The following is a 23,756-nucleotide window of genomic DNA, read 5'->3' as shown; positions in this document are numbered from 1 at the left end:
TGGGCTTGAATTTGCAGACAATGTGTAATAAAATTCGAAGTTGTTCTAAACGGGGCCCCAAAATATGTCTTGCGAGGGGTACCAAAATCCCTGTGGTGACGCTGTATTTAATTTATTATACACAGAGCCTATTTTGCTATTTTAATCTACAAACCCTTGACTTTCTGTTGTTTACTCCTTTTGCATTCCTATTGATCAGTATCAGACAACATGTACCAACATGCATATTGCTTCTGGAGAAAATGCCAGAATTGTGTTAATGTGCTATAAGCAGGGCCACTGGAAATTTTGCAATTCTGTGGCTGCTGTGTTTTATGCAGAATTATGGATTTGACACATAACTGGGCATCTGGTGAATAATCGACACATTTTAACTTAAACATTTGTTTCTAGCTCATCAAATTCAATCAAATTTTGTTGTTGAGGCCATCCTCCATACGCCTTATGAGAGTCATAACTTTTTTGGGTCTTTAGTTGGTATTTTGTCTCATAATGGGGGTACTCTTAATGCTGTTAGGCGCAACTCTACCTTGCCTGTCCATTTTGTGCCCTGCCAACCGGCGGGTCTGGGTAGCAAGTTGTAGCGTTTAGCTCTTTATTACTGGGTTGGCGCGAGGCTCATCGCGTAGGTCAGTGAATGTTCTATGTTGGAATGGCCATGCTTGGCCATTCCAACATAGAACATTCACTGAGCCACGCGCCAACCCAGTAATAAAGAACTAAACACTACACAAGTGCTGTGATCCGCTTCGTCCCCCGTTGGCCTGGTTACCCTGCCTAATTTAGAGATGTTTATAACAAGGGGTGGTGAGGGACAGAGTCTCTGAATTAAGCAGAAAGCTCTCACCCAGTCAAGAGATCAGGGCTAGATCCAACACCGTTTTTTAGCTCACTGCACCATCCCAGTTTCAGAACCTGGCTGTATGCAAATTAGTCTGTTCCTGTCCCAGTGCATGATGGGAACAGGGCAAACCAAACTACAAAAGCCAATTCTTACACTGGGAAGGAAACAAGCTCCCGGGGACCGGTTTCTGGCATTACAGCCGTCTTCGGCCCGGTTTGCTTGAATCCTGATGGTGCAATGAGCAAGGGTCTCACATCTGAGAATACCCTTCCACGCTTAGGGTGGACAAAAATATTTATAACAAGGGGTGGTGAGGGACAGAGTCTCTGAATTAAGCAGAAAGCTCTCACCCAGTCAAGAGATCAGGGCTAGATCCAACACCGTTTTTTAGCTCACTGCACCATCCCAGTTTCAGAACCTGGCTGTATGCAAATTAGTCTGTTCCTGTCCCAGTGCATGATGGGAACAGGGCAAACCAAACTACAAAAGCCAATTCTTACACTGGGAAGGAAACAAGCTCCCGGGGACCGGTTTCTGGCATTACAGCCGTCTTCGGCCCGGTTTGCTTGAATCCTGATGGTGCAATGAGCAAGGGTCTCACATCTGAGAATACCCTTCCACGCTTAGGGTGGACAAAAATATTTATAACAAGGGGTGGTGAGGGACAGAGTCTCTGAATTAAGCAGAAAGCTCTCACCCAGTCAAGAGATCAGGGCTAGATCCAACACCGTTTTTTAGCTCACTGCACCATCCCAGTTTCAGAACCTGGCTGTATGCAAATTAGTCTGTTCCTGTCCCAGTGCATGATGGGAACAGGGCAAACCAAACTACAAAAGCCAATTCTTACACTGGGAAGGAAACAAGCTCCCGGGGACCGGTTTCTGGCATTACAGCCGTCTTCGGCCCGGTTTGCTTGAATCCTGATGGTGCAATGAGCAAGGGTCTCACATCTGAGAATACCCTTCCACGCTTAGGGTGGACAAAAATATTTATAACAAGGGGTGGTGAGGGACAGAGTCTCTGAATTAAGCAGAAAGCTCTCACCCAGTCAAGAGATCAGGGCTAGATCCAACACCGTTTTTTAGCTCACTGCACCATCCCAGTTTCAGAACCTGGCTGTATGCAAATTAGTCTGTTCCTGTCCCAGTGCATGATGGGAACAGGGCAAACCAAACTACAAAAGCCAATTCTTACACTGGGAAGGAAACAAGCTCCCGGGGACCGGTTTCTGGCATTACAGCCGTCTTCGGCCCGGTTTGCTTGAATCCTGATGGTGCAATGAGCAAGGGTCTCACATCTGAGAATACCCTTCCACGCTTAGGGTGGACAAAAATATTTATAACAAGGGGTGGTGAGGGACAGAGTCTCTGAATTAAGCAGAAAGCTCTCACCCAGTCAAGAGATCAGGGCTAGATCCAACACCGTTTTTTAGCTCACTGCACCATCCCAGTTTCAGAACCTGGCTGTATGCAAATTAGTCTGTTCCTGTCCCAGTGCATGATGGGAACAGGGCAAACCAAACTACAAAAGCCAATTCTTACACTATAGGTGTGGCAGGGTATACTCAGACATGAGTCCCTTTCTCACTGCTCCATCAGGATTCAAGCAAGCCGGGCCGAAGAGGCTGAAATGCCAGAAACCGGTCCCCGGTAGCTTGTCTCCTTTCTGGTAAAGAATTGGCTTGGTAGTTTAGTCTGCCCTGTTCCCATGATGCACTGGGCCAGGGACAGACTGATTTGCATATAGCCAGGTTCTGAGCTGGGATGGGGCAGTGAGATAAATAACGGTGATGGATCAAGCCCTGATCTTTGGACTGGGTAAGAGTGGTCTGCTCAATTCAGACACTCTGTTCATCACCACCCCCTTTTGTAAATTAATTTAGAGATGAGCAGAACAAGGGTTGTTTATGAATACAATATACAATAAAAAATATTAGTACCTGCCTTCCCCCAGCCATTCCTTTAGCTTAGGGGACCTGGACTAATCTGAACTGTCGCACTTGCAGGTGAGAGGGATGGTTAGTAGTTGTTTTGGTGCCGTATTTGGCAGCGATGACGGGGCAATAGGTGGTGCAAACGGCAGTGGCCTTCCGTTCAGGACTCTGGCACTTATTATTTTACAAATTAAGCACTGTACAGGCCCCAGGCAGCACATACCGTACTGATGCCACATTCAAGGCCTACCGCAGCCTGAAAAGTCAACAAAACTCATTAATGTAACATTTTCCGCCTTCGTACCAACCTGCACTGTAGACAGTACATTTTGTAGGAGAATAAATGCCCAAATAAGGCAGAGAACTGGAAGAATAACATTTTACAGTGGTTATTTTCCCGCCAGAAAAGAGTCAGGAAACACGCATGAGCTTATGGGCGTGGTCTTCTTATTCATATATATCTCTTTCAAGTCAACTCAATAGCACTTTATTTTGATGACTAAAAATCATAAAAGCGATCACACAATTATATTACACACAAGAATATTAAAAACATTAAAATATATACATGTAACATGTAAAAAAGACATAAAATCAGGTATTGATAATGGGCTCATCTCTTTCACAAAACTGCTTTCAGTGAGTTCCATCGCCCCGCCCTGCCCTCTTTGGATCTGATTGTGAAACTGCCTGTGTCTGTTCACTAGAGGTAATGCAAACAAAAGAAACAGGGCATTACAGGAACCTTGCGTAATACTGGGCGCTGGTTACCAGCTCCCTCCGATAATGCACGCCTCTCAAATGTAATAAAAACAGCATGTTTCCCATGGCGCTGGAAATGCAGGCCATTGCACAACTAATGGCTAAACCGTGTTAAACTATCTTCGTTCGCTCATAAAGAGCTGAAGCCTGACTGGCTGTGGCGGAATTTTTAGGTGACAAAAGTACATTAAATCATGGCACATTAAACAATTGCAGCTTTTTTTTGTGTAAAATTCTAACCATGGCAGCTCAGACTGTTGGCCTGGCCGATGCTTGTTTAAAGTTATTTTATAAACGGTTTTCATACAGTTATTGGAAACTGCCTTTGTGGCATGGGTTTCTCTGTCTATTCTTCTGAACCCCTTGCATATATTTAAAGAATCAGTACTGTGACTGAAAATATCTTCTCTTCCACACCCGAAAAATTAATGTATGCATTCGTGTTTACCCTCTTTTCAGTATTTACCTGCAGACCCCTTCTATTTTGGTATCCTTTCACTATATGTTCTACGGTTATAAAATGTTCATGAATAAAAACGATTATATCAATCACGCTCGCTGCTGTTTAAAAGTTCTTGGCTTACTTTGCTCTTACTTGAAATATGTGGGTTTGGTGGAACTAGTATTTAGGCATGACTAGCGAGCAGGATAACTTTTGTTGTCATCCCCAAAAAATCATATTAAAAATACATACATATAAACATACACACTGGAGCTTTTGGCCAAGCTTTTTCATCCATTGGTCTGTTCAACTGTCATTCACCTATTGCTTGCACCCAGCATGGCACACACCAGCGGGTCAGCCCTCATCACCCATTGGCTGTCTTGCACAGTGAGAGACGGATGTTGTCCATATCACACGTGCACAGTCACCTGAAAAGGAGTGCACCCCAGTCCCAAGGCTGGTGGTATGAATTTGCTGGCCTACGCCTTTATTTTTATAATTTTATTATTGTCTTCATATTGCATATGTTTGCAAAAAATAGATTACAAATTGCGTGCTTGCCAACGCTAGACCTGTTGGCATTTGCCAATGCATGTTTAGTTTATTTATTTTATAATCCGCAAACATAGCTCCTGCAAGGAACAAAGTGCTATAACACCCTGAACGCAGGATTTACATTAAATGCAAAGGAAGTTTTGGCAGGATAAACTCAGCCTCAGTTACACCTTAATAACATTTTGGAAGGTGTTTGAACGCCCTGATGTGGAGCATTCTGCTGAGGAAGCAATATGTGAGATCCAGGAAGGTGGAATGAATGTATTGACTAATACAAATCTCCCTCGTCAATTGGCGACAGAGACTATTTGAGTTGAGTGAACTCAAATTACTTTGCACTGAATTAAATGAAGAGATTAGGAACGCATTCGTTCATTCTGTTGGTCATGCAAAGAATAAAGTTGTGAATGGAGTTTCATTTTTCTGCCAGAGTTCAATCCCTACACACAGAAAGGAACAACTAGAGATCCTAAAACCGAGGACGAAAAGGGGCCCGACAGAAGGCAAGGTTATGTCTCTTCTAGTAATTCTGGACACATGACTCAAGCCTGCCGTGTACATCCGCAAACAAATTTGAATAAACTTTAAGCATCTGAGAAAGCAAGGAGATAAGTTGTGCATTATCTTCTAAGGGAATCAAATAGCCTACTGTTTGCCTTGTGTATTGTTCTGAAGATTAAGGAAGGAAAGACTATTTGTGTTCCAGCACTATTAGATTGTAGTGCATGTGGCATGTTTACTGATCATGATTTGGATCTAAAAATAATATTCCCAGGTGGGATAAAAAGGAGTCTAAGACACTTCAAGCTGTTGATGGTACACCATTAGGTTCAGACACAGTAAGAGAGGATCCTCAACCATTATGGGTCTACTTTGCAGACACAACGAAGAGCTTTATTTTGATGTAATACCCCATCCTAATTCTGATATGATTTTTGGAATTCCTTGGCTAAAGAGACTCAATTTGTATCTCAGTTGACCTACTACGGCAATATCATTACCATGACAGTTTTGCCATGATCATGTTCTACTTACCAAGGTTATTTGTTGCCAATTGAGGAGATAAATACAATTTTCAGCAAATTGTCTGCAACACATACCCCTCTGTGTGTAGATGACGGCGCCACAAAACTCCCCAACTGGTGCATTCTGCTGCATCTGGTGGGTCCTCCTGATGCCTCCCTATGGCATCATCGCAGCATTCCTTTTAAAGTGAGTATTATTAGGGGGCGTGGCCAAGATGGCGGGCTGAGCGGTCGCACTTGCCGAGAGCTCCCGGACCCCTGAATTCCTGCACCGCTTGTAACCGCTGATTCCCCCCCGGATCAAGCGGCAACTGCGCCTGGTGCTTACGGTGGAGGTGTGGAGAGCCTGCTGAGCCTGGTTTGCGCCGTCGGGGACGAGATTCTGACCGGTACGGCCCGGGTCGGACCCCGCTGAACGGCCCGAGTGTGAGCCCGAGGCCGCGAGTCTCCCGACACTCGGCGCGCGACGGAGCGACCGGCCTCCGAGAGGTGAAGCCCGCAGCGGTGCATGAGCTGTTGGAGTGGGAGTAGGCAGCGGCTTCGCGAGCGGCTCGGAGTTGTCCGACGGCGGCTGTACGGAGCGGAACGGAGCGGAGGTGCAGAGCGGAGGCGGAGTCGGCGTCGCCTCACTACGCCAGCCCGTGGCTTGAGGAGGCCCGCTGGAGGAGATCGCTTCGGCTGGTTGTCTGTGTGGGACTGAAGAACGAGTCTCCCGGGGAGGATCTTTCCCTGAAGCCGTGGACCTCGGCGAACGTTGCACTGTGACTCTGCCCACTGGCCGGATTTTTGGCTCTCAGATCGGAGAAGGAGAGGGGACCTCCATCTTGGGCGTGGCCCCTCGACTTTACTGAGCGGCCATTTTGTGAAGCTCGGCCGGGCCTCCCGGTGCTCTCTGTGTGGGCTGCTCTCGGATGGCATATAGCTGCTCTCTTTGCTGGACAGTGAGCCTCGGCGTCCTTTATTGAGCTACAATGTCGAATGCTAGGGGACAGCGACGGGGCGACCGGACCTTGCCGGAAATGCTGGGACGGGGCTCCCTACGCAGCGGAGGAGCCCAACCTGCTGCGACCTCCCCGGCGCCGACCAGGGGGGCGGATGGTGGAGAGCCCCCGGTGACGAGATCGTTTCTCGAATCGCTGTTTAGCTCCCTTCGGGAGGACTTTCAAACGCTCAAGCATGAGGTGGCCGGGGAGGTCCGCGAAGTAAGGAGAGAGATGGACTCCCTGGGGGACCGTGTGAACACAGTGGAAGAAGCGGGTCACTCCAGAGATGAGGAGATCACCCATCTGCAGCAGGAAGTCCTGCGGCTGCGGGAGCAACAGATTGAGTTACAGGCCCACGCCGAGGACCTTGAAAATCGGTCCAGGCGAAATAACATACGGGTCCGCGGTGTGCCGTCTGGTGAGGAGGGTGAGGACGTGCCTGCATATCTGGTGGCCCTCTTCCGGGCGATCCTGGGGGAGTCGGAGGACTTTCGGATTCGCATAGACCGGGCACACCGGGTGGGTCGCCCCCGCAGAGCTACGGCGCCCGCTCCGGACATTCTGGCCTTCCTCCCGAACTTTCCCTTGAAGGAGCGGATCCTCCGTGAGGCACGAGGGCAGCAACCCTTCCGATTCCGGGACCACCCTGTGACCTTGTTTCAGGACTTATCCACAGTCACGCTACAGAAGAGGAAATCCTTCAAGATCGCCACGGACTTCCTTCGAGAGCATGAGACACAGTATTCCTGGGGACACCCCTTCCGTCTGATCTTTAGGTGGAACGGTGTCTTGCATCAGCTTCGGTCCCTCCAGGATGTCTGCGCGGTGTTGGGCCTCACAGCATCGGACACAGATACCCCGGCCCCACGGCGGAGGCGCAGCACTCGTGACGGATGGCGACAAGCTGGGGGGGGGCCTCTCCTCCGGCGGACCGTCCGGGCTCGCCCGCAATCCGGGCGGACATGGCGGCTGCCATCCAGGAGGCCTCCAGAGTGGCGACGAACGGCGAAGTGGCCTTGACGGCCTGAACTCACTCCGGGGGGAGTCTACTCTAGCTCATTCTTATTGCAGGTGCGGGGATCCGGGGGGTGGGCTGGGAGGAAGGGCGAGTGCTGGTGGTGGTGGCTGGACGTCCACTAGATTGACTTACCACGGCCTTGCCCGTTTCGGGCCGGACTGGGACAATGTCTTTTTTGGAAAGTTTGGGAAGCGGGGAATGGGGTTGGGACAGGCGGGCAGATGTTTTGATTTTTGGGACCTAGAGGGGGGACCAGCAGCGGGGGGTGGTGTAGATTTGGTTGTGTAGGGGCAGGGGGGGGTTTTCTAGTTGTGGGGTGTTGGGGTACGGGGACTGTACTGTGCCAGTGGGTGATTCAAAGTTGCTCTGTTTTGAGGCCTCGAATGGTGCCTTCTGTGTTTGATTGCGGGGCTTTGCTTCTTGATGTGTGCTCCTTGAACTCCCTCCTTGATGGCTCTTAAGGTGCTTACTATCAATGTGAAAGGGCTGAACAATCCGGTTAAGCGGCGGGCAGTGTTATCCTTGCTGGAGAACTCACAAGCAGATATCTGCCTGTTGCAGGAGACCCATTTGCTGGCTAAGGATTGCTCGCGGATGCGTACCCCTAAGTTCCCCACGCAGCTATTCTCCTCTGGCACCTCCAAGACGGCGGGGGTGGCCATCTTGTTTTCTAGGGGGTTCAGGGGGGAGGTCGTGTGCAAGGTAGCAGAACAGAAAGGGAGGCTTCTAGTATACAAGATTAAGATGGGGGGATTGGCACTGACTGTTGGCACCGTCTATTGCCCCAATGATCATCAGGACCAATTCTTGCACAGGGCTTTGGACGACGTTGCATCCACCTCTGATAGGCACATAGTGTTGGGGGGTGATTTGAACCTGGTTTTCGACGCGGCACTGGACAGGTCTGTGCAGCGGCGCCATCAGTTGGGTGAGCTTTCGGGCTCGATTCGAACTCGACTTGAGGAGCTGGACTTGCACGACATGTGGCGCCGCCTCCACCCCACCACCCGCGCATACTCTTATTTCTCACACGCCCATAGATCTTATGCGCGCTTAGACCATCTCCTAGTGTCGGGCCCAATGCTCCTTTTGGCTTCGAGTGCGGACATGGGGGTCCTCTCTCTTTCTGACCACGCTCCGGTGGAGGGCGTTTTCACTCTTCCGCCGGTGGCTCGGCCGAGAGGGGTCTGGAGGCTCCGAGACACGCTTTTGCACAGGCGGTCGGTGGTGGATCAGATCCGGGCGGCCATTTTGGCTTTTCAGACCGTGAACGATAATGGGGATACTTCTCGTGCGACACAGTGGGCAGCCCTCAAGGCCGTGCTCCGAGGCGAATTTATCGCGATTTCCTCGGCCGAGAATAGGGACCGACAACTCAAGAGGGATGAGCTCACCCGGCAGGTGAGGGAGCTGGAGCAGGTTCATCATAGGACAGGGGCCCCCAGGGTGTGGAGACCGCTGAAGGCGGCGCGGAAGCTCCTGGTGGCCCTCGACACGGACCGGGCGGAGTATGTGATGCTTCGCCTGAAACACAAATATTACACAGGGGGCGATCGGTGTGGGCGGCTCCTGGCTAACAAACTAAGGGTGCAGCACCAGCAGCACCGAGTGAAGGAACTATTGGACCCGGCCGGAGGTAGAGTCACGGCCGGAGGTAGAGTCACGACCGATGAGCAGATAGCAGATGTCTTTCGCAGCTTTTATGCTGACCTCTACTCCGGGGAGGCCCCTTCGGCCCAGGCTGAGGTGGACTATCTGGACTCAGTCCCGCTCCCGTCGCTGACACAGGATCAGGCTCAGTATCTGGAGCGTGACATACGTATCGAGGAGGTGGTCACGGCGATATCCCGGCTCAAACTGGGCAAGGCCCCGGGTCCGGATGGCTTTATCCCGCTGTTCTACAAAACCTTCTGTCAGGAGCTGGCGCCTCTGCTGACTCGCCTCTTTAACTCCTTCGCAGAGCCGGGAGCCATCCCCCCCGAATTTCTCCAAGCCACGGTGTTCACCAGTATATTAGCCGCACGCCTGGCGTTGCACCTCCCCGGCATGGTTGACTCGGACCAAGCGGGCTTCGTGCCCGGTAGGCAAACGGTAGATAACACGAAAAGGGTGACGCACATTCTCGAGAAGGCTTCCAGGATCCCTGGGGAGAGGATGCTCCTGTCCATCGACGCGGAGAAGGCTTTTGACATGGTGCATTGGCCCTACCTGGAGAAAGTCCTGAGCAAATTCGGGATAGGGGAGAGGTTCCGTCATCTGATCTTCAACTGTTACCGGTTCCCATCTGCGGTGGTCCGGGTGAACGGCGGCAGCTCTCGACCCTTCCCCATCGAGCGGGGCACGAGACAGGGGTGCCCGCTCTCCCCTTTACTCTTTGCCCTGTACATGGAGCCATTTGCCCAGAGGGTTAGGCAGAACCCTGACATTATCGGCGTCCAGATGGGTGGGTTCCGTCATGCGATTAGCCTGTACGCGGATGATGTCATTCTGACGCTGGATGACCCGCGGAGATCGCTGCCGGCCTGTGTGGAGGAACTGAACTTATTCGCTGACGTGGCGGGTTTCAAGGTGAACCTGGGTAAGTCAGCCGCCCTGGACATCTCGCTTACTGCTGCCACTAGGGTGGAACTGCAGAGGCTTTACCCTCTGAGCTGGTCCAGGGACCGGATCCCGTACTTGGGGATCCTGTTGGCACCCTCCCTCCCGGAGATGGTCACGGCCAATTACGCGGCTCTGGGCGCGAAAATCAGGGAGGAACTGGGCCGGTGGGATAAGGGCACGCTGTCGCTACTGGGTAGGGTGGCCGCGGTGAAGATGACCCTCCTGCCTCAGGTGCTTTACCTCTTCAGAGCGTTACCGCTCCAGCCCCCCGCGGGGTGGCTTGCGGAGACTCAGACTGCCATTGCACGGTTCGTGTGGCAGGGCCGCAGGCCGAGGATCAAGAGAGGCATCGCTATGCTGTCACCGGAATCCGGTGGGCTGGGGATACCGGACTTGCGGAAATATTTCCAGGCCGCTCAGCTCCGCTATCTCGTGGAATGGAACCGGTGGGAGTCTGATAAGCATTGGCTGTTCCAGGATCAGGCGGTGGCGGGTAGGACGCTGCAGGAAGTGCCATTCTTGAGGCGGGCCCATCGCCCCCCCAATCTTTATGCGTCCTTGGTAACACGGGTCCCGCTCCAGATGTGGGACTCGGTGGCTGCCAGATGCGAGCTTACCACCTTCCCCTCTCCCTTTACGCCGCTCATTGGCAACCCGGACTTTGGCCCTGGGATGGAACCGGGTGCCTATGAGCGCTGGCGGGTGGCCCGCTGCTGCACTCTGTATCACTTGTACTCCCATGAGGGGGTTGTCTCCTTCCAGGACTTGAGACGGGATTATGGCCTCCCGGAAACGGAGCGCATGCGATACATGCAGGCGCGCCACTGGGCATTACAACCCCAAGTGCGCGACGCGGCACACCGGGAAATTACGGCGTATGAGCATTGGTTAATTACTCGCACGTCGGACGCTAAACTGATTTCAGACCTGTATAGAATGCTGCAGCCCCCCTCCTTTCATATTCACAACCCCGGTCGGGAACGTTGGGAGCGAGAGCTCGGGCGCGAGCTGAGCCATAAAGAATGGGAACACATTTCCTTCCGCGCACGCCACTCGGCTTACCACACGGGTCTTACAGAGACCTTCACTAAAATCTCGACCTACTGGTACCGTACTCCGGAGAAACTGCACGAGATGGACAGGGCTATACCAGGGACGTGCTGGCGCAACTGTGGCAACACTGGTACACTAACACACATTCTATGGGAATGCCCCCTGCTGGCTCCTTACTGGGAAGAGGTCTTGGGCGAGGTGGACAAATGCTTTGGGATAGAACTGCCTAGATTCCCGGCCTATGTCCTGCTAGGGCTGCCGAATGGGCTGATGTACCCCCTTAGGTCTAAGAGAGGTAGACAGATAGCGATTGCGCTGGGGTCAGCGGTGCAGAATATTCTCATACACTGGCGCACCACAACACTTCACTCTGTAGTTGGTTGGCTGCACAGATTATGGCACGTTCTTGGAATGGAGAAGATGTCCTTAGTAGCCCTGGGGGACACTGATACCTTTGAGGAATTGTGGGAGCCCTTTCACAGCCTGTTATGTTCCGAGTTTCGAGAGATCACCTGCCCTAGATACCTTCGGTTGTTGAGGCTGACGCCGCCACCAGACCCGCCTGCTTGACTGGGTGGGGTCGGTATCGTATAGCAGAGATTCATGGAGAGTTCGCAGTAGTGGAGACTGTAGACATTGGCACAGTACAGGGGGTGGGTTGGGATATGGTAGTTGGGGGTTTTGTTCGGTTGGGTAGGTTTTTGGAGCGGGGTTGTTTCTCCTCCCTTCACCCCCCCCCCCCCCTTCCTCTCTTCCCTTCCCTTCCCCCCCATTTTTTACTTACCTCCCCCCCTTTTCTTTCATTCGTTCTCTCCTTTGTCCCTCCCTTCCTGACTTTCTTTCCTTCCCCCTATCCCGTCCCTCCCTCCCTTTCTCCCCCCCCCCCCCCTCGTTGTCTGTGCGTGCCCACAGGTGCGAAAGCTATGCTCCCGAGTCGGATGGAGCCCCTTGCAAGATTGTGACTACATTATTGTACTTGCTGTATAATGCGAACTGATGTGCGGTTCCTGTGGTTCATTTGTTCCCTGCCCCCTTGTGTCCTACCCCACCCTGCTTCAATAAAATACTTTAAACCTAAAGTGAGTATTATAAATCTACTGATATTGACTGATCAAAATTAACGCTTCTTTACCATTCAGTAATCCTGCTGGTCTGCTGTGACTTGGCGTTAGAGAATCTGCCACACCGTCATACCGGGAGCCATAAAAAGGAAGTGAATAAGAGCCTTATTAGGTTAAAAATCTTAACTTCTGCTTTGTGTACGTATATTAGATTAACACAAATAAGTTCCTTATCTTGATGTGAGGCACTGAGTCAATAGATGATGCTCTCTCAAGTTTCCATTTTAGAGCAAAGCTAATTGTCCTACAGAACATATCCCACAGACATCCAACAAAACATTACCCTTCTTTGCTGTCCCACATGATATAAATTCAGAATTTATTTCCAATTTGAAAGTAGTACACTCAATGTTAGACTGAGAAAAACAAGACCTTAAAGAAAAGAAAGGTCCCAGGAGTATCTGCATTCCCTCCGACCTGCCCTTTGCCAAGGGTTTTTTAAATAAAGAAGAAGAAACAGTAGTATTTAAATTTCCACTGTAATATATTCCGCTTTTCGAATAAAGAATATTTATGTAGCGGTCCTGTGTGCTGAATAAATATTTTTACAACACTGATGGTAGAATTTTTATTCATTTTAAATATTTTATTCAAAGTTCGAGTAGATAAGTGCATGCTGAGAGGTGAGTAATTTAACTATGTTACGAAGTAAGGGAACATTTTAGGCAGTCTGTACGATTAACTGGCAGGCTGAAAAGGCGAGGGCTGATCAGGTCTAATTCCCATTCATCCAAGCATTTCCTAAGGATGTCAGGCATTTTAATCACCAATGGAATGTATCGTCTGGCCATACCTTTCTTGCCTATCTATTCCAAATTTAACTTGCGCTCTATGGGATTGAAGTCTCGCAGGGCCTGCAGTTTGTCTTGAGGCGGTTCAAGGGCTTGTCAACACTGCAGGTATTTAAAGAGCTGTGTTTTGTGTAGTGCAAAGACATACAGAGAGTTTTTTAAATGATGTGATATGATCCAGAACACATCTGATCCAGGCCCCCCAGCATCGACATGCCAGTCAAGCTCCATGTTCAGAAACATTCCAGCCTGGCCGTATGGGCGAGCCATGTACCCTGCCGCAAGGGCGTTTCTCTCGTCGGTATTCCCTGTATTTAACGTGTTTTAGAGGTTTGCGCCAGGGTAGCAGAGGCATTCTGGTAATGGATGGTGGTGCATGGCGGACTATACTTTCATATAGGATGAAATGCGACCTTGGCGGTTCCAGGAGATCCAGCTCCAGCCTGACTACCACAAAACCAGTTGATGATTGGAATGACCAGAGAGGTGCGGTATACAGGAGGAGAATCGGTACCTCCAACCCAGCGACATGGGTGGCCTGCACACATTTGCTAAATGGCAGCAAAGTGTACCACCAGCCCATTGAAATTTTATCGCCCATCAATTGACGGTCCAAGGAGAATTGGGAGTGACTTGGATACATAGTTATTCTGTAGAATATATAAGAACAGGTGCAGCTGTTTCACTATGAAAAGATCCCACTTTCCCTTTAAGGAGATCTGAAGGGAAGCCCATCCCAGCAATTCCTGCCTGGTGTTGTGCCTCATCAGCGAGGGAAACAGCATTAAGAGCATGGTCGGACCACGCGTGCCGTAAGTTACCACGCATATTCCTTTACCACACATGCCTTTGCAACGATTTCATTATTAAAGTTCCAACAATTGTGTAGGTCGTTGGTCACCAACATACCTAGATATTTAAAGAGGTCTCTGGCAAGATGCAGCTGAACTTGAGCCAACCATGACTGGCCATGTCCTCTCACCAGGAAGTAAACCAACTTCCACCAATTCACCTTAAGTCCAGAGGTTTCGCCGTGTATCTGTGGGATCCAAGATAGACTACGGACTGATATGACCAGCTGTTAGATGCATAATAGCATAAAAAGACACACTGTCCTTGGTTCAAAACTCCATTTAAATCCCTCTAGCTGTGGGTCTTACCTGATCCATACTGCTAGAGGTTCAATCACATACACAAAGAGGCGGAGAGAGAGCGAACCTCCCCAATGGGTGCCTTTCTCCTCTGGAACGAAAGAAGGCGACACGCTGTTTATTGGAACTTAAGTGGGTGGTTAATTAAAGCATTCCTGAGTTTGAAAATTCTTTGCTTCTAAAGATTTAGAAATCTGCACTGCAAATTCCCATTGGCAATTGGTTAGTGCAGATGTCATTAGCAGGTATTTCAGAAAGGACACACTATGTTCTAACTGGTAAACAGCACATGTTTTCTAATGTCTGGAATACTTTCTTTCTGAATGTGAGTGATTAGTTATCTGGTATGACTTTACTGTAAACCTCAGGAGGGAATGTACAATTGTGTTTTCGTCATTTACATTGTTAACTTGCCCCCTCCTTATGTTTCATAATTCGAATTTAAAATATTTTCTCATAGTGCAATGCAAGCGATATGAATGCTTTCTCAGTATTCTTTAAGACTGATGAGCCTTTTAGTGAACCTTGTTCCTGTCTTGCTCAGCTGTTGAAGTCAAAAACATGAAAAACGCCTTATGTACGAAAAAGCAGCTTAATGAAGTGCAAAAACCTCACAGCTCTGTAGCTACAAAAGTGCTTGTTTAGGCCTTGAATCTACAAGCTTTAAAAAGTCAATCGAAGGTAAAATAAAAGTGCACGCTAAGTGGAAAAAGAGAGAAACTGAGAGCTAAAATGGAAGGTTTTCCTATTTTTTTTGCACCATGATTAGCCAGAGGTGGCTGGAAGGCATTAGTCACTGTTTGTGCTGGGCTCAGAGACAGAGCCAGCTATTCTTAAACCTGCAGCCCGGCTGCTGCTGCGCCTCCTGCAGCACAGGAAACCGCCTGACCACAAGAGGATTGATACTTTGAAATGGGTGAGCATGCTCGGTTTGCATCTTGAGTTAGCAGCTAATCTTTCGCAAGAAACCTCTCAAGAGGAGTTACAACATTTTCTAGCCCGCCCCACCTCCTGGGGTGGTGCGTTGGAAAAAATACTAGAAGTGGACTTTCGAACACAGGGAAACAACCAAACAGTGTGGGGGGGGGGGGGGGGAGCCCTTCTTATATTGGTAATGTATTTGCTGTTACATTTTTAATTGCTTTGCAAAGAGTCCTTGTTTTTTTATATGAAACCGTCTGTGTTCGGCCTCCATAGCTCACCAGTTTTGAAAGTCAAGCAAAACATACCATGCTGGTGGAAATGAATGCAACCACAGCAGGCTGAGGGGCCGAAGAGTCTGGACAACTCTCATGTTTCAGCATCAGGGCTAAAAATTGTGCTGATGTTCTGAGCCTTCTTCACAACGTACTACTTGCCTAAAAGCGCCTCAACACCTCATCAGGGGTAGCAAGTACTATATAAATGCAACCCTTTTTCCTCTTCTATCCCTCCACTATCCTTCTCAATCTAAATAACAGACGAACATATCCACCTCTTAAATTAATTTTATATTTTACTAATTCCCCACTAATCCTTTATGGCTTCCGGAGTAGTGCGCTGCTCACCGAAAAAGCAATTACACGCCTCGTCAGGGGTAGTAAGCGCTATAAAAAATGCAATTACAATACAAAACAGAGATAACTCTATGTGTGGAGGAAATTTACGCCTATTCCCCAGCGTAAATCTCTTCTTGAAATAATTCTGCAACTCTGGTCTGAGATTTTGGCCAGGTAGTAGGAGTATGTGTTGATAACCCTTTACAAAATACAACAGTAAAATTACTCCTAATAACTTTACAGCCATGTTTTAGATTTAAATCTGCCAAATGCAGCTTTATATAGCGTACGCAGTGACCTCTGTCTACGCTAAGTAAGATCACTCCCTAAACTATGCAGAAAAACAAGCTGAAAAACAGTAGGGGAAACAACTATCACCTGAGGAAAAATAATACAGACCCGACAAATATTCCTCCTGGGTGCAGATATATAGAGCCCTTACCCTGTGGCAGATTTTGGATGAATTGTGTTTATTGAAAACTCATTAAAAAATTTCATATTTGGAATGTTCGTCTATTATGTTTACATTATAATAATGTGATTTGTATAGGTGTCTGTAATGATTTCAGGTATTTTTTACTTTACTTCTATTTTATATATTTTTTATAATATCTTAATATATTTAAATTTTAATGTAAATGGGCGTCTGCAATGTCCAAGTTTGCATTACCATTATTACATACATTTTATATTTTCGTTTTATGTTATTTTTTATTTTATTTTAATATATTATGTTTTGATAGATACAGGTGTCTGCACTGTGTTTGGATTTGCACTGTTAATATTATTCGCTGCCTTCATGGATTCCCTTGCAATATCTGTGAGTGGCCAAATGAGTAGTCTGTTCTACCCCAAAGCTTTCTCAGTGGCATAGCTAGAGCTAGGCGCGATCCTTGAGTTTGCCGCCCAGTGACGGCCGGTACAGGTAAGAGCTGGGGGAGGGTGGCAACAGATGACGATGAGTGGGGGGTGGCAACAGATGATGAGGAGCGGGAGAGCGACAGAAGATGATGGACGAGGAGTGGGGGAGCGAGAGATAGACGATGACGAAGGATAATACATTTAAAAAAAGAAGAACTTACCTTGCGCTCACCGCCGCCCCAAAAAAGTGCAGCTCGGGGCGGACCGCCAACCCCCAGCCATGCCACTGAGCTTGATTGGAGTAAATAAACCTGTTTGGACTGTACTACTACTGGAGTACATGTGGGTTTCGTTTTAGTAAACAGCAGTTATGTATTTATTTATTTATTTATTTATAAAGTTTTATATAGCGCAAACAAGATCCCAAAGGATATCAGAGCGCTTTACAGTTTTGAATATAGGGTAAAGTATTCAGTCTGTACAATACATCGATTGAAGTTCAACATTTTGAATGTAGACTCTTTCACCAATGTTCTTTCCTGACCTATTTAATGGACAACATCTGCATGTTGATCCTCTGTGTTCCCTGTTTCCTCTGTACTCATTTATACATCCTACCCTATATAATTACTACTGAACATGTTAGACTGTTGTTGCATTTGAAATGCCTCCTCCTACCTCCTCCTTAATTTCTCTTTCCTCCGCTGACTCGGTAGTAAATATTCCCCATTTTCCAGCCACAACCCCTTGCACTCCCACATTTACACCAGAAACGTAGACCTGTGTGTGATAAATGCTCTGCAACCATGACGGAGAACTCCACACATTAGACAGGACAGGCATGGGCGTAGATCTGCACCCGTGCCTAAAGTGGATTGCATGTGTAAGTATGTGATGTAATAGTACAGGAGTACTATTTTACATACTCCAATATGCTTTGGTGGAAAGGCGCACTGAAGTATGCAAAAAAAGTGATGGATAGAAGGCTTAAGTTAATATCAGACACAGGTAATCAATCAGACGAGTCACATCCCACTCAATCATTATTTAAAACGGTGATGGATCAAGCCCTGATCTTTGGACTGGGTAAGAGTGGTCTGCTTAATTCAGACACTCTGTTCATCACCACCCCCTTTTCTGAATCGTTTTTGGCCACTATAGGTGTGGCAGGGTATACTCAGACATGAGTCCCTAGCTCATTGCACCATCAGGATTCAAGCAAGCCGGGCCGAAGACGGCTGAAATGCCAGAAACCGGTCCCCGGTAGCTTGTTTCCTTCCCAGTATAAGAATTGGCTTGGTAGTTTGGTCTGCCCTGTTCCCATGATGCACTGGGCCAGGGTCAGGCTAATTTGCATATAGCCAAGTTCTGAGCTGGGATGGTGCAGTGAGCTGAAAAACGGTGATGGATCAAGCCCTGATCTTTGGACTGGGTAAGAGTGGTCTGCTTAATTCAGACACTCTGTTCATCACCACCCCCCTTTTCTGAATCATTGAATACTCAAAGTGTTTTTTTTGCAGCAAGAAGTTTATACAAAGATAATTTGCATTTAAGTTTCACAACAAATGTTATGCACTGTGGTTTCATTTTTAACAAGGAGTAATCAGTGAGCTTAAACTGAATTCAGAAATTGAATGCAAATTGAAGCATGGGTTTTTGTTTAATTGGTTATTTTATATTATTTTTTTTAGTTTTATATTGCACAAACTTGACCCGAAGGTATCAGAGCGCTTTACATGAGCACACTTTGTGTTACAGACTGTCACATTCATTTTAAGAGGCATGAGGAGGTTAAGTGATTTGCCCAGATCACAGGATGTTGAACGTTCCTGTCGAGATTCAAACCCGGTTCCCCAGCTTCCAGGTCGACCCTCTAACCGTTCAAATGTATTTTCACAAGAGAATGCGCTGGAAAATTAAATATATATGTGTTCAGGGCAAACCAGCATTTGTCAGAAAAACAGGCATGGGTGTACTGGGCCAGTGCATTTAAAGAGAATGAGTGTGATGTCACTTCTACTACTCCAGGCATTATGATGAAGTGCAATATTTTTTGTATGCAGTATTTAACAATATATTTTAGTTGGATATGTATTTTTATATATGGCACTATTTTTGATATGGTATTTTAATACTTTCCTATTTAAATTGTATTTTTTTTAGTATTTTAAATGATTCTCTTGTCGGCAAACGTATGTATTTTTGTATAAGGTTGCAATATACTTTTTAAGATCTCTGTGATCGAAAATAAAGTTATGAAGATGATGAATCAATGTCAGTGGTGGCACATCATAGTTGTGAGACCCTCTCCATCGATTGTGACCCTTGATATCAGCCTATTTCAAAATCTCCTCACACCCTGGGGCTATAAGGGACATGCCTCTACAGCCAAGCTCGGGTCTGCTTCAGTGCTGGACGCGAAGTACAGTTTGGATAGTGGGGTCTACAGGGAGGCAGAAATGGACTCTGAGGTGTAAAGAAATGCAGGATATTGGGGTGTGTAGAGAGCCAGTAATGGACTTGAGAGGAAAGCATCACTGACACTGTTAACTGAGTCTCTCTGTGTTTACAAAGCGAGTGGATTGTACTGGTTTGTTTGTACCTGTTACAGCAGGACTCATTTGCCCAAGATGGCCCTTGCCTGAAGTGGCATAGTGGGTGAGAAATGATGGACAGGCATGTAGCCTGAGCGATTGCCAGTGTCTGAGACTTTTGCAAGCATTTCACCCATTGCCTCTGTGTTTTCCTGTATGAAATTTGTTTTGCGAACCGAACAGCGGCGGCCTGTGCAGGTAAGAGCTTTGGGGCCTGGTGGGGGGGGGGAGTTCTGGGGGGGGGGGGGGTTTAACTGATGATGACGAGGGAAATTAAAATATATATTTATTTTTCCCTCGTCATCGTCTGTCGAAATCCCCCTATCCCGGCCTCACCACTCTTACCTGCACGGGCCGCGGCTGGAACTGAACGCTCCAAGTATTTGTCTCTGTTCGGCGGACTCACCTAATTTCTAGCAAAGCGATAACTCCTAAATGCTGACCACCTTATGAGGCGATTCACTTTATGTCCCTAATTTTCACCTGTTGGAGCACAAAAGTTGGGGAATTTGGTCCACAGTGCTTTGTGCCCTCTGTTGCAGGGGGTTCAAACCTCGTGTACTGCAGAGCAACTTGGCAACATTCCAGAGGCGAGGCCCGGTGCTCTTGCAGCTGCAATACACCACATACTACCAAGAGCAAAGCCACAGGACTAACATGGAGAACCTGTTTCCGCAATTCCCAGGAGTTCCCAACACCCCTCGCGGGGTTTCTATTGCATATTACAGACACAATGTTGGCATTCAACAAGGAGGGAACAACATACTCCAGGTACAGCCAGAACCCTGCCCATCTCAAGAACTTCAGTGCGGCTTTCCAGTGAAGCATGTTGCAACATGTACCTACCACCAGCGCTGCAAAGCAAAGGTCTAACAAGCCATAGTTGAAGCAGCCCAGGCCTATCTCAAGAGCCGCACTTCTAAAATGGCTTTGGCCACCGTGTCTGCTTGTGCCATCTACACATATTGTGTGCTTAAAATCCAAATGATATCTCATATCTCAAATCTGTTTGTCAAACCCTAGAGGAATGGTCTTCAAACTTTTAATGCTGCTACCCCGGCTTTTGTATACAACTATAATTAATAGGGACCCTGCTGAATTAAAAAACATATTTTCTCACAATTATTCTATCTATAAAAGTGAAAGTTATTAACTTGTTTAGCAAGCCAAACACTGCAATTATGTTCAGTTATCCCTTTGTAAAATGTAGTCAAATGCATGATTACCAACAATCTGTTCTGTCTAAAGACATACAAGTATCCATAATTCAGAAATCGGGATGAGGGACTTTGATCCCCATAATTTGACACCTACGTCAGTCAGGACATGAGTGACAAAAGAAATAACCGATGGCCCGTTAGAGAGTGGCACACTGCTACTGTAGGTTGCTTTACTAAAAACACAGCACTGGTCTCAGCATGGTGTTTGTCCATGTTCTCCATCGCTGTAATGAATGCTCCTTTGGGCCACAGCATGGCTCCGCCCCTCATATCAATTGAGGGTACCCTTAGGGAGACCCACCGCACAGTTTGAAAAGCTCTGTGTTAGAGTATCTCTTATTGGGCTTCTGGTGCAATTCCATAACGCTTTGGATAGCCCCTGTCCATATTACCTCATATGTACGTGTGTTTTTATTGCAATGAGGATAGTAGTGGGTTTTATTCGCTAGGAAGGGTCTTGGTGAAACTCTGGACATTTTTGATTTTATCTTTTTTTTTAAATACCTTTTCAATTTCAGGGTTGGCTAGGGAAACAAAGGCTGCCCTGGAAGATGTAGTAATACCAGACTCTCATTGCACTACATGAGTTTGAACATCTTAAGGTGTGTTGTGGCTACGCGGTGAGAGGACCGTCTCCATGCTATGCTATAGACAAGGCGCCTGATTCACAGTTCTCTTTGTGTCAGGAGTAGTGTCTTGGTGACTCCTGTTCCAAGTACCTACTGCTTGAAGTAGACCATATTCTGACAGTCAAGACCTTTAATTCCAGTGGTTTAGCAAGAACCTAAGAACAAGTAGATGCCTCCCCTCAGTTCTGCATATTTACTTACACCCTGGGTGTGTGTTTGGAAGGATGTGACGTATGCCACGTGAACCTAGCCACAAAGCACTGCAGCACTACATAGAGTTTAGCTTTTTAGAGGTAACTACAAACAAGTGCTTAGCCGGAGTGCACAGCCCTGACAGGTAGGACCATTTTGCGTTGTCCTGGATGGTGTAACTGAAAATTGTCAGCTGCCCAGACGGCTGCGAGACACGAGTGGTGCACTGGTGGTACCGGGTCACTCTTTTGCAGGACAAAAATATCTCACCCACTGCCTTGCATGTTGGATCTAGTGTAAATGGATGAGAAGTTAGGAGTAGTAAGTATATGCTTGCCCTACGATGTAGTTGTAGAAGAAATTTTTAGGTCAATTTTGTCTACTTTGACTTAGTGATGTTCAGTCACATGGGTGATATTACAGCTGTAACGATCAGTCTTTTAAAACATCACAAGTGGAAGATGTTAGGGTAGGAAAAGAGATGCCAGAATCTCTCGTTCATATGTTCTGAAATTGAAAAATGAAGGTTTTGCAGGGTGGTGAAAGAGTGCCTGTATGTAGAGTATTAGGAACAGCCTCATTCCTTCCGGAGAGGTCAGTCCGCCTCCATATTGCTCACACATCTCTCGACAAAATGACCACAGCCGATGAGGACAAAGATTCATTTTCATGTGCACTAAAACAAACACACCGGCAACAGTTACGTCACTTTTTGTACAAATTTAGTTGCCGGGCAACTAAATTTGTACAAAAAATGACAAAAATCTGAGTCATAAGCAAAAACTAGGGAATGCAGACATTTTCCACTGAATGTGCAGGCTAGCAGCTGAGTGATTGTTGGCAGACAGTCAGCTTCTGCCAAAGGAAACCCATTGCTTGCCACATCTGACAACACTTAAGGAAGCTGCAAGGACTATGTTTATCAAAGAGCCATCTGCAAGGTCATCCAATGACTGGCTCAAGCAAACGTTCAACAATCCGTGCTGAATTTCAGCCGGTGGTTTCCCGTGCTGGACACTTAATCATCAACACCAGCACTTTTCATGAGCACCAGTTGAGGACTTTCATTTATGGTATGCACAGGGAGACTGAGTAATTTACCCAGAATCGCAGGATGTTGAGCCGACACCGAGATTGGAACCTGATTTCCCAGCTTCAAAGTCGGCAGCTCCGGACATTATGCCACATCCTCTCCCCACTATCATGGTTAGTAGTTGGTTTTATTTTAGGGGGCGTTAACAGGTGAAATGGGCTGGTGCGAGCTGCCTCCTGACGAGAGTCTCGGCACTTATTTTGTTTTTACAAAATAACCACTGGGCACAATGTACAGTTTGTTCCTTGAATCTTATATCTTAATGCTCTTCCCTGACTCCCATTGGTTTGTAGAAGATGCTGCTGTTCTAGGAAGTAGTCTAGTCATGAGCTGCATGTTGTATCTCAAATATATGTCTCCCCGAGTGATATCAGCTTTACTACTATAGCGGATAATGTGATTAAGTTAGATAGCCTGCAATTTTAGGGCCCCCTACTTGCATTTTTATGTCTGGCTTAACAGCACAGCTTCAGTGGTGTAACATTAGCCCCCACAGCCCCTGCGGTGCGGAAGGCCCGCGAGCTCCAGTGGGCCCCCGCAGAATAGTACAGTGACTGGGTCTGGGAGGTGTTAGGTGGTGGGTGGGGGTAAAGGGCTTGTACCCTGGTGCACGAGCCGAGCCCTGAAAGTATTTAGCATGTAAACCATACAGCAAACATCTTGTAAAAATACAATAATTTTTTTTAGAATTAAAGTGGCTTTTTTTTACCTGCGCAAGTGTTTCACCATATACATCTGATTCTATCACTGAATCCAATGGCATTTATTAAAAGAGATGGAGTCAGTGCTTAATTTGTAAAATATTAAGGGGGTCATTAGGATGACGGGCGGACTTAGTCCGCCCGCCATCCTATCGGGACTAGGGACCGCCCGCCATATGGGCGGTGGTCCGTGGGTGGAATTAGGATGCGGCCGCCACAGTGGCGACTGCATCCTGCATTTATAACATTGTTGCCGGCGGTGCTCTCTGCACCGCCCGCCACAATGCCATAAATGCATGTATGCATATGCATACCCAATGCGGCAGGCAACGCGCGGTGCCTACCGCATTGTATATTCAAATGCAGGGGGGTACCATAGGCACCCCCCGTGTGCACCCACCACCCCTCCTTCACTTTGGGGGCCCGCAGGGGGCCCCCCAAGTGAAGACCGCATGCCTTTCCGTGGCGGCATCACCACCACGGAAAGGCACCTGCCCAGGCCCATCGTAATTTGGCTGGCGGTGTCTAATAGACACTGCCACCATATTATTCCTTTTCCGCCCCGGCCGCAAGGCGACCGTGACGGAAAAGTGGCGGACGGTCTTGCCGTCCGCCGAGGTCCTCCCCGCCATACTAATATGGGGGA

General features: G+C 47.8%; 1 protein-coding gene across 1 annotated transcript in view; it reads left to right on the top strand.

The window, feature by feature from the left end:
- Window positions 1-23,756, top strand: part of ARPC1B (actin related protein 2/3 complex subunit 1B) — a 93,619-nt gene that overhangs the window by 1,186 nt on the left and 68,677 nt on the right. The window lies entirely within an intron of this gene.

This window comes from Lissotriton vulgaris, chromosome 10 (genome assembly GCF_964263255.1).
Source record: "Lissotriton vulgaris chromosome 10, aLisVul1.2, whole genome shotgun sequence".
Taxonomy (NCBI): Eukaryota; Metazoa; Chordata; class Amphibia; order Caudata; family Salamandridae; genus Lissotriton; species Lissotriton vulgaris.
The sequence above is the reverse complement of the archived record's forward strand: the minus strand, read 5'-3'. Positions and strand labels throughout refer to the sequence as shown.